The 12,903-nt window shown below is 44.1% G+C and overlaps 1 protein-coding gene across 4 annotated transcripts in view; it reads left to right on the forward strand.

The window, feature by feature from the left end:
• Positions 1-12,903, forward strand: part of LOC126534049 (uncharacterized) — a 48,212-nt gene that overhangs the window by 8,536 nt on the left and 26,773 nt on the right. The gene's annotated exons all lie outside the window — the stretch shown is intronic.

Consider the following 12,903-nt stretch of genomic DNA (forward strand, 5'->3'; position numbering starts at 1 on the left):
TCCGTCGCGTACGCTCAAAATGACGCCCAAGATCAAGACCTCCTTGACGCGCGCGATTCCTGCGCGTCTACCCTCTCTAGACGCGTAGGACAGGCGCGTACGGCCTCGCAGACGCGTGACGCCTAGCCAGGCGCGCACAATTCACCGCGTGTGATTGGGCCTTTACATTCCACTCGCTTTTTAGAGCGCAGCTCTTAGACGCTCAGTTCCTGCGGTGAGCATCGGCGTCCTCGGCCTAACCGAGCGAACGAGCACAGCGAAGGATGAAAGACTGAAGGCGGAGCGTATCGGTGGGTGAAAGACGGCAAGAGCGATGAGAGCGCGAGGGGGAAAGCGGAAGAGGACAGCATGGAGAAAGGGTGAGGAGGAAAGTGGGACAACGGACGCAGAGTGCTCCACGGCGGCGAACAGGCACGAGGCGAGGGTGTCCTCCGATACAATATATGGAAACAAAGCGCTGGCGTTAACTTCATATGCACTGCACACTGGCTACTTTCGCTGCGACGCTGCCGCTACACAATGCGCTCCGCGTGAGCCACGCATTCTCATGTTGGCGCTTTCTTTGTAAACAACGAGCGACGCTAACGCTTGAAATGCGTTGTCTGCCGCTGCTGTTGAACGACCTACCCGAGCAGAAGCGGAGCGCCGCAGCCGAGAGGGCCCTATCCTTCAGAATCACATTCCTTGAGCCAATCTATTCTCAATTCTAAACGCCTAAGCAGCAGCGCTAAAAATTCGCAGTAGGCTGCGTCGTATTTTTCGGCGAATTTCTACGCCTTTAATGTCAAGCAGATCAATGTGGATGCATATTTCTTTCAGTACGGCGACGTCATCACTGACGTCCCCTATCAACAGCTTACTCATGATTGTTCCACTGACTTTGAAGCACAAGGCACATGTTCCCCCATGCCATTGGTAAACTTCCCTCTGCTTCCAAGTCTGGGTCCAATAGCAGGTTTCATTCCACTAATTTACCAGAATGGCTCGGCCAACAGTTGAGCACAACATTAAACCAGCGTCCCAAATTATCAACAAAGGAAGGACAGTCAAAATATGACATTGAAGACATTCCGGAGACCGAAAAGGCTGGCGGAAGACAATTTATATCCTGGAATGTAGAAGTTACATACTACCAGTGTTTGAATATGCTTCAGTAGTTTTGGATCATATAATACCTCCTAACTTGATATACTCGAAACCGTTCAGAGAAAACAAGCCAGGAAGATTTAAGCTGGCAAACATTGGCAACAATTTTCTTTAGCTTTTATAAGTTAGAACCCCGGTCAACAATGCAAAAATGTGAAAGCCTGAAAATATTGTTTTTGGAGGACCATGACGTGCGGTGATTTATTACTATCACCCCTTTGCTGCCCTGATCTACGAGACCTACTCGTTCCATTCACTTAAAAACAATGTTGAAAATGTTTTGTTAAACCAACGCTTTAGTTCGTTTAACAAACAGACGCCATATCTGCTGTCTTTTGTAACATTAGTTCTACTGACAAATTGTAGATTATATTAATTCACGTTTTGGGGATACGAAAGCCTATAGCAAGCTAGGTTCAGAAGTGCGGCTGGCCCTTCACAGGATAACTGCGGTGTAAATTTGTTTTTGTTCTTGTACGTTCTCCCTTTTCTATGTATAAAACGGAGTACTGTATTTTAACATTCGTGTAATTGCTTTTATAGTCGTTTGATTTCTACAGTGTCATACTTTATACTGTCGCCCCTTCTATTGTGCTCTGTTCCATAACAAGAATGAGGCAGTATGTATTTTAATATTATTTTCTTATCTAAGTATGTATTGATTAAAATACGTAGCCTCATCCCAGTCCGGCCTATAGCGTGGCTAAGGCCTACACACGGCAACTAAGGCAAGTGGTTTGGACTGAGAAGCAGTAAAAACACAGATGCAAAATCTTCAACCAATGTGTTCTTGGGTTTTGCGTGCCACAATCACGATTTCATAATGCGACACGTCGTAGCGGGGGACTCCATAGTAATTATGAATTCCAGGGGAGCTTTACGTGCCCTCAATGCATGGGACACGGACATTTTGGCATTTTGCCCACATAAAAGTGGGATCGCCGTAATCCGGATTTGATCCCGTGACGTCGATTATAGCAGCGCGCCACCGCAGCCACATAGCGCCGCGGCGACTGGCAGATTCTCCAAGAATAATAGAGGAGTGGGAGAAGACTATGAGGCCGCCTCTAAAGTAAGTATGTTACGAAGCATGAGAATAGCAACGCTAAAGACAGAAGAAAACAGTGATATCCGAGTATAACCGTGATTTTCCAGTGGAAAATGTACAAGTACAATATGGCAGGCCATGTAAGGGGTGCAGCGGAAAGGATGTGGTATATGACATAAGCACAGTAGGTTCTACGACGAGATATACAGTAGAACATGCCAGAATATAAGAAGGTTTGGTTGAACAATAAACTGTCTATAATTTTAAATGTATATGCATTTCATGTTGGCAAAAAAGCTGATTCAACAAAGCTGAAGCTTTTATTGCGGAAGATATCCTTAATATTGCTCAAAGACCCCCTTCATACCACCGTGCACATAAATTACATACATCGTCATCATGATACTATCGAACCGATAGTATAATGTTTACGCGAGAATTTTATGTACTATCTTCTTCTTACCAAATGTTCAGAGCGCACAGCGCACGTCTCGCAAGCGTTTCCTGATCCGCTAACCTCGTATTCCAAGCCAACTGAGCTTCGGTGGAATTGCAATTCAACGTCTGCTTTTCATACGATAAAGGTGCGCTCAGCAAATATACGATCAATATCTCCCGTCCCCCCTCCATCAAAAAAAAGAACATGTTTGCGCTTGATTTGTTACGAAAGAAATGACTCGGCCGTTCAGCCACAGAAGAGGTACTACAACTAAACATAGCGTATCGGTTGACCGCATCGCTTTCTGCTAAAACGAATTGACCCTTACGCCAGAGCAAGGTCGCTCTTTCTGAAGTGAGAATGCGGTGTCAACCTAGCATTTTGTCAGTTTCGCTACTTCTTCAAGGAGCTGACCTGCATTCTCTTCGATTACAAACATATCGTCGTTGTGCATTCGTCCCTTAACTTTCATTAATTTGAGCACACGACCCAATACACTAAAATCACCGTTGGTGCTCGTTCGCTGCCATGGTTCGCGAATGAACACATAGGTGAAATTTAGAAAATTATGCAAAAAAAAAAGCTTTCATGTCTTAGATGGCCTATTTTTAACAATATGTCATAACAAAACACCATGCTCCCGTGATGGGATGCTCGTTAACCGGGATGGCCCTGTCATATAGATATATATTCGCAGAAGGGAATTTTGATATGTCATTGAAAGAGACCAGCATAACCCTGGCTCAGATTACGCGATAGGTACGAGTGCAGTAGACACACTGCTGTTACTTCTCGGTTTTTGTGTTCTTTTGTCATTTATTAAGTCGTGGCTCCTCCGTACCACTATTAAAATGGCTTTAGTGGGTATAGTGACGCCGGTCCAAAAGCGGCAATGGAGTTTTCGTTTGGGACATTTATAATCTTACTTTGAGGCCGCTAACATCACGAACCAAGACAATACACGAACAGGGCTATTAGCGGCCTGTAGTTAATAAAATTTGGAGTCGTCTGAGCTTTGCTTGCCAGCACAAACTTCTTCACAAATCTACAACGCTGCAGTCAATACGCTTGCGGATGAATGTTCTGGTCCAAGATCTTGAGAATTGCTTAGCCATTTCAATATTCATTAGCGGAACCAGGCACCGTCAGAGTCCTGAGCTACTTGCTACTGCAATTTCCTCACAGCGAATACAGGCTAAGCACAGTGACTCTAACACAACCAACAAATGTGGAGGGCTCTCATTCTGGAAAGAGAGAAACAAAGAAATACAGCTACAGAGCCACCGAAGGGGACTTGCGTCAACTTGCCTCAATATGATGTGCTGGAGTTCTAGGGAGGATGCGCCGAGTTTCTCGTTCACCCGAGTTTTACACGAGTTTGCGCGACGGCAGTCAGTGAACAGACATAGTGGGGAACGCGCAATAGCTACAGGGGAAAAAGACGTAGACAAAAAGCCGCGTATGACAACATGAGCGCACTCTGAGCGTCACGCTGCTTGCACGTTATAAGCGCAGAAGGCTGCACAACGAAACGCGCCAGTGCCGCGTATCCTTATCAACGGATTATCGCAACTTAGAAGTAGCGGGAATGTCCCGCTGTCTATCTGCACGCTTGCCGTGAGCCACTTGCCACGCTTTTCTCGGGCGCGTCAAGGGCGTGCCTCCTCTTTCGGGCACTATCTTTCTATCCTCCGTCGAAAGCGAACATTGTAGATGCGGCGCATTCTTGCACCTACACTTTCGCTCAATCGAATACGTTAAAATACAACAAATAAAATAACAGAAATGTTTATTTCTTTAAGTATCTCTTTTTCGTTTTGAATGCTAGAAATTTCTTATGACAAACGGAGATCGAGCAAATTATAAAATTTGGCGCTTCTTGCCGCGAGTGGCCACAGTGAAGCGAAAGCTTGAAAGCGGATATATTGAAGCGGCCGCACGCACGATGGAGTTCATATGATGACCAGTCACCTAAAGACGCTTCAGTGCTATTCTCAATAAATTCAGTTATGGCCATTCTTTTTCTATTAGGGGAATAGAAACGCAGCGCTGTGGTACGGCTGTTCATCGCAGGCGCTTCACTAGGCTATTAAGGCCGCCGCTTTACTAACTAAAAGCGACACACTAGTCATAGATACGGGAGCAACGGCTGTCACTGTAAAATCGCAGTACGTTATTTTAGGGTCCGTATTGACGCAGTACAGTGAAAATGTGCCAGTTTATCTTTACGCGCGAAGCCTCTGCGATGCATTGCGAAGACAATTTATCGCTTGTCGTCGCTTGCCTAGTGAAGGTGCCTCTGTGCGATTGTACGCAGTATTTGAGTGTGTTGTGCACTTCAAGGTGCTCGCGGATTACCTCTGCTGGAACCAGCAGCGATCGCAGATGGATATCGCAACGACACCGCAGCAATTACATTTTGGCCGGTGAGGGCCCTTGTGCGTAGTTATGAAATGAGACTTCGAACGGAGGAAGGTGTTGGAAATGTTGAGTGCGCAGTACTTGTGATCAACCAATGCCATTGCACTGGGTCTAAAAAGCTAGCGATTCTCGGTCGGTGATCGTGTTTGCGACGCTGTGGCTCCGATACATCACCGACGACAGAGCACCCATCTCAAACGACTGCTGCGATACGGACTCCTGAGTATCGTCGTGCACCCCGGCGCATCAACGCCTTGCAAGCAGCTACAGTGACGTGCTGATAATTATTTACTGTGCGCTACCTCGCCACAATGCAGACAATGAAACCGTGTTTTGGGGCAACCTCAGCCCAAAAGATATATGCATAAGCCAACGACAGTCAACGCTTTGTTTTTGATAGTGTTGCTCAGTACACCACCGAACACAGTGCGTTGTGCGTGCTTTATGTCGGCGGTCAAGATTGTTGATGCCTCTCAGCTCGGCACCGCGTCGCTGTTGCCGAAAAATGAGTTGGGCGTGGCCCAACCGTGGTGGGCGCGCCCACAAGAGTTACATGCCTCGCGCGGGGCGTGACCTCTGGTTTTGATTGACAGGCGAACTCGTGCTGAACTCGTACATCGCGAAACGCCCTCCGAGTTCAACTCGGGAATACGACGGTGGCAGCAGGAGCCTGTGTCATTGCATCAAGCTGTAGCAAGCGACAGTAAGACCGTCTGGACCCGTTCACCTACATGACCGACGTGGAGTTTCAGCGTCATTTTCGACTGTCGAAGACATCAGTGCGCTGGCTGTTTGACGAGCTAGGCGAAGACTCTCGTCAGTGGAGAGCGTTGGTGGCTTCATTCGCACACCGTCGAAGAGCAAGTCGTCGGCGCCCTCCGTTTCTACGGGACTGGGAGTTTTCAGGGAAGCGTCGGCGCCGAGCGTTACATTGGACCTCATCAAACTACTGTGAGCCGCTGTGTCAGAGATGTGTCTGACGCGCTTATCGATGCGGCAGTGCGTAAGCGGTGGCTGGCTATCCCGAAAACTGCGGCTGAGCGGGCATATATAAAAGAACGCTTCCTACTTCGCGGGAACATTACGAACGTAGTCGGGTGTGTCGACGGAACGTACGTAGGAATTAAGGCGCCTTCAATGTCAGCGTTACTGTGATTAGCATTGAAGCAATGTCTAGACATGCCATATTGCCAAATTTGTCACTTCTGTGTAGCCGATTTAAATTTTGTCTTATCGACATCTCACATGCTGCTGCCTATGACACTGACTTTCTCGCTGGTTGCTGACTTTTTGCCGATTGTTCTACTTGTCTGTTAGGTTGCCTTCCAAATGGCTCACTTTCTAGGGAATGAGGTTAGTTAAATACATATGGATAAATGGATATCACAAATTGTGTTAAGTACCCTATGAATGCTAATCTCATAAAGAACTCGGGGTTCTTCATTGGTAGGTTACTTAGTATGCATAATGCAGAATTTTGGTTATGCGTCATCTATCGGCCGCACTATGAAACAGCGAGGCATTGAACAATTCATTGCAGCGTAAGGTGCGGATGTTGCGCCAAGACGGTTCTGCCTATGCATTTGTGGCGAAATGAAAATGCATTGAGAATCTTAATGTGCTGGCTTGCATGAAGAAAATACTTCAGCGTGTTTGCTCTGTTCAGTGTTCATGCATGTGCCAAAGATTCAGTGTATTTCTTTTTTTGGGGGGGGAGGGGGAGGGAGGGGCAGCGTTATTGCTGATCGACAAATCATATATTTTCGTCTCATAATGGGGCTCTTATTCTTAGGCAGTAGAACGATGCAGATCCAATGCTCTGCAGAACTTGGTGTGCGTGAACATGTCATGAACCACCAAGGCAAAATTACATATCGGGAGAAGTGTGGTGCAGATGCCAATGAAAAGTGGGCCTTTAACCCGCCATGATAAAATAAGAATTGCAGAGGGAGTAGACCTTTTGTACAGCTTTAGAGCAACGATTACACAAAACGTGATACGCTCAAACGTGTAAAAGCTTGCCGCAATGCCAAAGTAGGATGAGCAACATGCAGCATATTCTGACATTGAACATGTCTTGTAACTGATATTTTATTGTAAACCTCACTGTCATACCTTTGTCTCCGGCACTCCCTTTACTGAAACGCTGCACTGTCTTTTCATTGGTGTCGTGATGGTAACGGCAGCAGTAAGGCTGGTAAATGCTTGCCCATTTGATTCCTGCGAGTTTAGTGGTAAAGAATATGGCACGTGCATACACCTGTGCTGCAAAATTTAACGCTTGTGGTGATTATTTGGAGAGCTAATTTGTTTTGGGACATTTCAAAGATGTGCGCCATTGTGGCCTAATAACTAGAGCATCGGAGACGTTGAATACTGGGTGTATTGCTATAGAAGCTTGAATTTGAATTGCACAACAATTTGACGGGACACAAGATAGACAGATTTTTATTTCTCTCAAAACAAAGTACAGAAATGAGAGAGGACGGAACGAAAAAAGCTGCCGAATGCAGCTTCAAGACCCCCTACGCCCTACAGAGCAGCAGTGTGGTGAAAAACAAAGGCAATGCGACAGGTTGCAAAGTATACACAGAAACAGAATTCAAAATCACAGTACTCGTAATCTATAGTATAATTGTAATTTTACACATAAGCTATTACATTGTCATGATTTTACACAATTAACGCAATTACACAATTTCTTCGCCAATTCCCATTACACAATTCTAAGGCCAACGTAGACAAAAATACAGATAAATAGAATTCATTGAAGTCCCCTACAATGCATTGTCATACAGTTGCGCAGGTGAGCTATTCGTTCGAAGGCTCGAAAAGATTTATCAATTCCATGAAAGTTTGTGTAGAAAGTAACCTAAGAGAAAAACGATTATATTCGAGGACATTTAGGTAGCTAGGGAGATTGTACGATAAAGATTGTGTGCGGTATTTGGTGCGGCTTAACGGTAGGGTCCATGATACAGAGTGACGTACATACATCATATGTAGGTTCATGACATACTAGCTGAAACATTGTTAGCATAAGGTTATTGTTCGTTGCTACAGCAGTTTTGTAAATGCAAACCAGTTTGAACGCATACAAGGTTGTTATTCTTAAAATATTGAACAGCCTGAAATATTATCTGGTGTGAGCATTCCACGGTATATTAGCTATCAGTCTTATCGCACGCTTTTGTGCAATACGAAGGCGCTGTTTAATGTGTTGTGTCGTTGTACCCCAAACTGTGTGGCAATGAATAATCACTGGCGCTATATATGTATTATAAATGACGAGTTTAACCTGTGTGGGAAGGGTTAACCCATGTTTACATAACACGCCATTTAACCTGTTCATTTTAGCACGAATATTTTCAGTTTGTAGGTCCCACTTGAGTGTCTCAGAGAATATAACACAGAGAGATATTATACTGGATACAATATCAATCTTGTCATTACCTAATAATAGTTCGATATTACCACTTACTACTTTATTTTTTGTTCTTTATATCACAGCCTTTGTTTTATTCGTATTACCTTAAGACAATTTTTATTACACCAGTGATGCAAATGTTCCAAAAATTGGTTGCCACGGATGGATAACTCAGCTAGTGTGTTTCCTGTGGCAAGCATTGCGCTACCATCAGCGTAAGCTACGAGATGAACCGGAAAGGGGGCATGAAAAATGTAATTTATATACACTAAAAGCAACAAAGGCCCTAAAATGCTTCCCTGTGGTACACCAGATGAGATTGGCTCAACATCTGATGAGTTTTTATTTAAACCCACCATTTCTTTACGGTACTTTAGGTAAGACTGTACTAAAGCAAGACTGATGCCCTTAATGCCATAGTGACTGAGTTTCTGAGGTAATAGGAAGTGGTCAATTAGATCAAATGCTTTGGATAAGCCTATATATATCCCGAGAACAAGAAGCTTTCCTTCAAAGGCGGAAATTATAATTTCTTTTTCTTTTTTCAATGCCATCTCAGTCGATCTCTGTTTTCTAAATCCAAACTGGTAGTAAGAAAGAACAGAATGCTTACTTAGAAAGTAAATTAGTCAACCGGCAATGAATATTTTTTTCTAAAGCTTTAGACAGTACTGGAAGAATCGATATTAGTCTGTATTTAGAATAATCAGAAAAAGATCCACTTTTGTGTAAGGCAACAACCTTTGCAATCTGCATTTGTTTTCGGAAGACGCCGGTACTTAAACAAAGGTTATAAATATATACTAGTGTCGGGGCTAATAAGTCTATTAGAAAATTAAATGGTTGGAGTCCCCTACGACGGTAGGGGACTCCAACTCGACGGCACACAAAGAAGCGAAATACAGCAGAACGCTCTGCTGTGTGTGTTACTTTTGTGTGCCATCGAATTGTTGAGCGATCCAACTTCAAATAGAGCATTGGGCTTGTTTGGTGCAGGACGGAGGAAGTGTGAGCTATTTGACAAGATGCCAGTGCCTTGCCACACAATTGTGGAAGTCTGAAGGTCTGCAAACAAAGCTTTGCTTTCAAATCCACCTGCTCGTGTAATACAAACACTTATTGAAAGAACCTTCATACAAAAATAAGGGTGCAATAAAGGGCCTTTGAAAAGTGTAATTTGTATATTTGCACTGATGACATATTCGGCGGCACATCGGACTCAACATTTGTACTGGACATATCAGTTTGTTTCCTATGTGAAGCACAAGCTTCCATTACATGCTGTGCAGATAACCACGTTCAGTTTGTTTTGATGTGGTACACAACATTCACTGTAATCTGTCTTTGCTTCTAGAGAAGTGCCAAACACCACCTGTTTTTCGAGTAAGTCACGGGAATATTTGGCGTGACCTTTTTACAGTTCCTCTTAATGAAAGTGTGGCCAGGCAGCTTTGCTTGGATACCTTTATAGATTTCTGTTCCTGATCATTGCGTGCTATCAAGTTGCTAAAGTCTATGCAACCGGTGCAAGGCATTACGTGATTCTATAGTCGGATGAAACTCTAGGAGGCCGTGAAATCTTCACTTCCAAGGCAAGTGAACACAAGCCTGCGCCAGTGGGTACGCACTCTAGACTAACGCCGTGCCGCCAGATGCACTATGCCCTCTAGTTGGAGAGGGACTATTTCCTTAGACATGGAGGCAATGGGCTGCTGCGCTTTGGTCATCTGGGCAGGGCCTCTCCTGTCTTCTGAAGTTTTATCCGACTGTAATGGATGCCGCTTTTCGTACAACACAAAAGGATAAAGTGTACAATTATCTGGCCGATAAAACGGATACATCACAAGTGAGGTATGCAAGGGCTTAAGCTGTGTGAAAAGTAGTACATGCAAATATGTGACATTGTTAAAGATCATTTGGTATCGAACGTGCATGTAATGGCACGTTTGAATCGGGGAGTGTTGCATTCATATGCACAGTCTATGGGTGATAGCATTATTAAGCTCCTGCTGTGTTTTTTGTCTTTTCATTGTGAATTACACACACCGTTCATCTTGTGGCTAATCAATGCGCACTGTATTCTTGCACATAGAAAGAACAAACAGCACAATGACGTGTATGCTACATTAGTGTATTCTTCATTTTCATGGTCCTAGAGTGGCACACGTTGTCTTACGTTTTTGTCCATTTTGAAGAGACACCAAGTGCGTGTTACAAGTGTCCTAATATGCACAGCACAATGTTTACTGCAATAATTTTATTCGTGCTCTTGAATAATAAACAAAATAATAAACTGAAAGCTCCTTTATAAGGTGTCTTCCTGGTGCTCGACTGGAGAGCAGTGAGGGCACTGATACTGTTGTTGCAGAGCAGCCGTCTGGACCTCTGGCACTCTTTCAAGAGCACGTGCCTGGCGCTCGCCCACTGCCACCATGTGGTTGAGTGCCTCCAGCAGCAGAATGTTTTGCTGCAAAAAAAGTGGATTGTTGGAATGAATAAACCGCATATAAAGCATTATTTACAAAGAAAAATGCTCGTTGCACTATTGTTAATAAGCGCCCTTAACTGTGGAAGCCTGTAGTGTTGTATGCATAATAAAACAATGAGTCGGGACAACGTTGCTTTATTTTTCATAACTGGGGTTGTCTTTTTCAGAGCCAATTCTCACGTTGATTAGTGTGCCAGCAGCTGAGGTGTCCCCGCACCTTCACGAGTCTCTACTGACAGCACCACAAACCTATTTTTGTTGACTGCAAAACAAATGCCTCTCCCTACAACCCCATCTTATGCAAGCTGATTGAATCCTATGCCTACACACATCATGTTTTTGTCTCATCACGCAATTTTCTACCATCCTCGGCTGCAGTTCTCTCTCCTTGGCATCCATTCTGTCACGCTTATGTAATCACCTGTTATGAATTGGCAACAAGTGATTCAAGACGTGCATGGTCTGCCCGCCGAATCCATTTTTTTCTTAATCTCAACTAGCATATCAGTTGCCACGGCTTACTACACCACTGTCTTCCTGCATTAATGCTATCTCCAACAATTTTTGTCACTTCGCTTTCTGCACAGCCCTCGACTTCTCTATTTTCTTTGTTAACCTGAAGGTTTATGTCCCCTATTGCATAACCGGTAGAATGCAATGATTCTAAACATTTTCCAAGGACATTGGTAAAATGACTATCACGATTTGCTAATGCCGTCTATGTGCTGGTAAACCCATGAAATTTTTGTATAAGTTTCCTGCTTTATATCAGTACCTGCTATTGATATTTAACCTGGATGAAAATACTCTTCCATAGATTCTGCGGGCTGAATGTCACTCATGAATTTCTGTTATCTCACCATGTTAGTGAAGGTTACCTTTATCTTTTCCATAATATTCAACCTTCCGATGCTCCCTCTAGGTCCGCCTAAGTGTAATAGTTCGAATACTTCTAACTGTGCAGTGGATAGCACCTGGGTGATTTTGACTCCTTTCCTGACCCTTTTTTTTATTGCTATTCCACTCTGCTAGTGGCGAATTAATATGACTGCATAGTCTCGACATTTTCCACGGTATTGTGCTTCTTGTGTTCTATAATGTAGAACGTTTATGACTGTATGTGTATCTAATCAATCCAAATATATTTTGCTTTAACTGAAGCCATGTAAAAAGTTTCTTATGCTCTGCAGATTTTTCAATTACCTGATTGATGACATGAATGTGGTATTGCGTGGCTTCGAAGCTCGGGCAAACGCGATCACTTTAAATTTTTGCGAGTCCACGTGCATGTCAAAGCAAGGACACTCATAGGGTCTCATGGGCTTTTTTTAAACTGCTGGTCATTGAGTTTGTTACTACGAATGTGACTTAATCCGTGCACTAGTATTGTGCTAAATATGAAACAGTAGAAATATACTCATCTGCAGTTTGTAGATGTCTCCTTCACTGTGTGGGCTGCGAGATCTATCGTCGGCGCCACCTCTTTGTCGCATCATAGCTAATATAGGCTGTCTTTGCACACACTGTAATATTCGTGACGCTCGCAGTCACGCAAAGTGGAGGAAATCAGCGCGTTCACAAAAACAGCACCGGACAAGTTGTTTCTTTAGCATTACGCCGTGAACAGTAGGAACGCGTTGCGATCTGCAAAATCGCTGAAGCTATTGGCAGTCTTACGGGTGCATGGAAAGATTGCTCACGGAAGAACAGAACTATCCAAGGTATAGTGGCCATCGTTGAGCAAGATCACTACGTCGCGCACTGCAGGCTCGTCGTACGAGTTTATTTACACTGGGCCTCTCGGATGCTTAGCCGCCAATCTCGCCCGGTGAACGGATGTGATGACGCCTCTACAGCCTTCCCTTGTGGTATAATGCGAAGCGTACAAAATTACAAATTAGTCTGATACGCATTCGGTGTATATCTTGTAAGCT

Source organism: Dermacentor andersoni, chromosome 7 (assembly GCF_023375885.2).
Source record: "Dermacentor andersoni chromosome 7, qqDerAnde1_hic_scaffold, whole genome shotgun sequence".
In the NCBI taxonomy this organism is placed as follows: Eukaryota; Metazoa; Arthropoda; class Arachnida; order Ixodida; family Ixodidae; genus Dermacentor; species Dermacentor andersoni.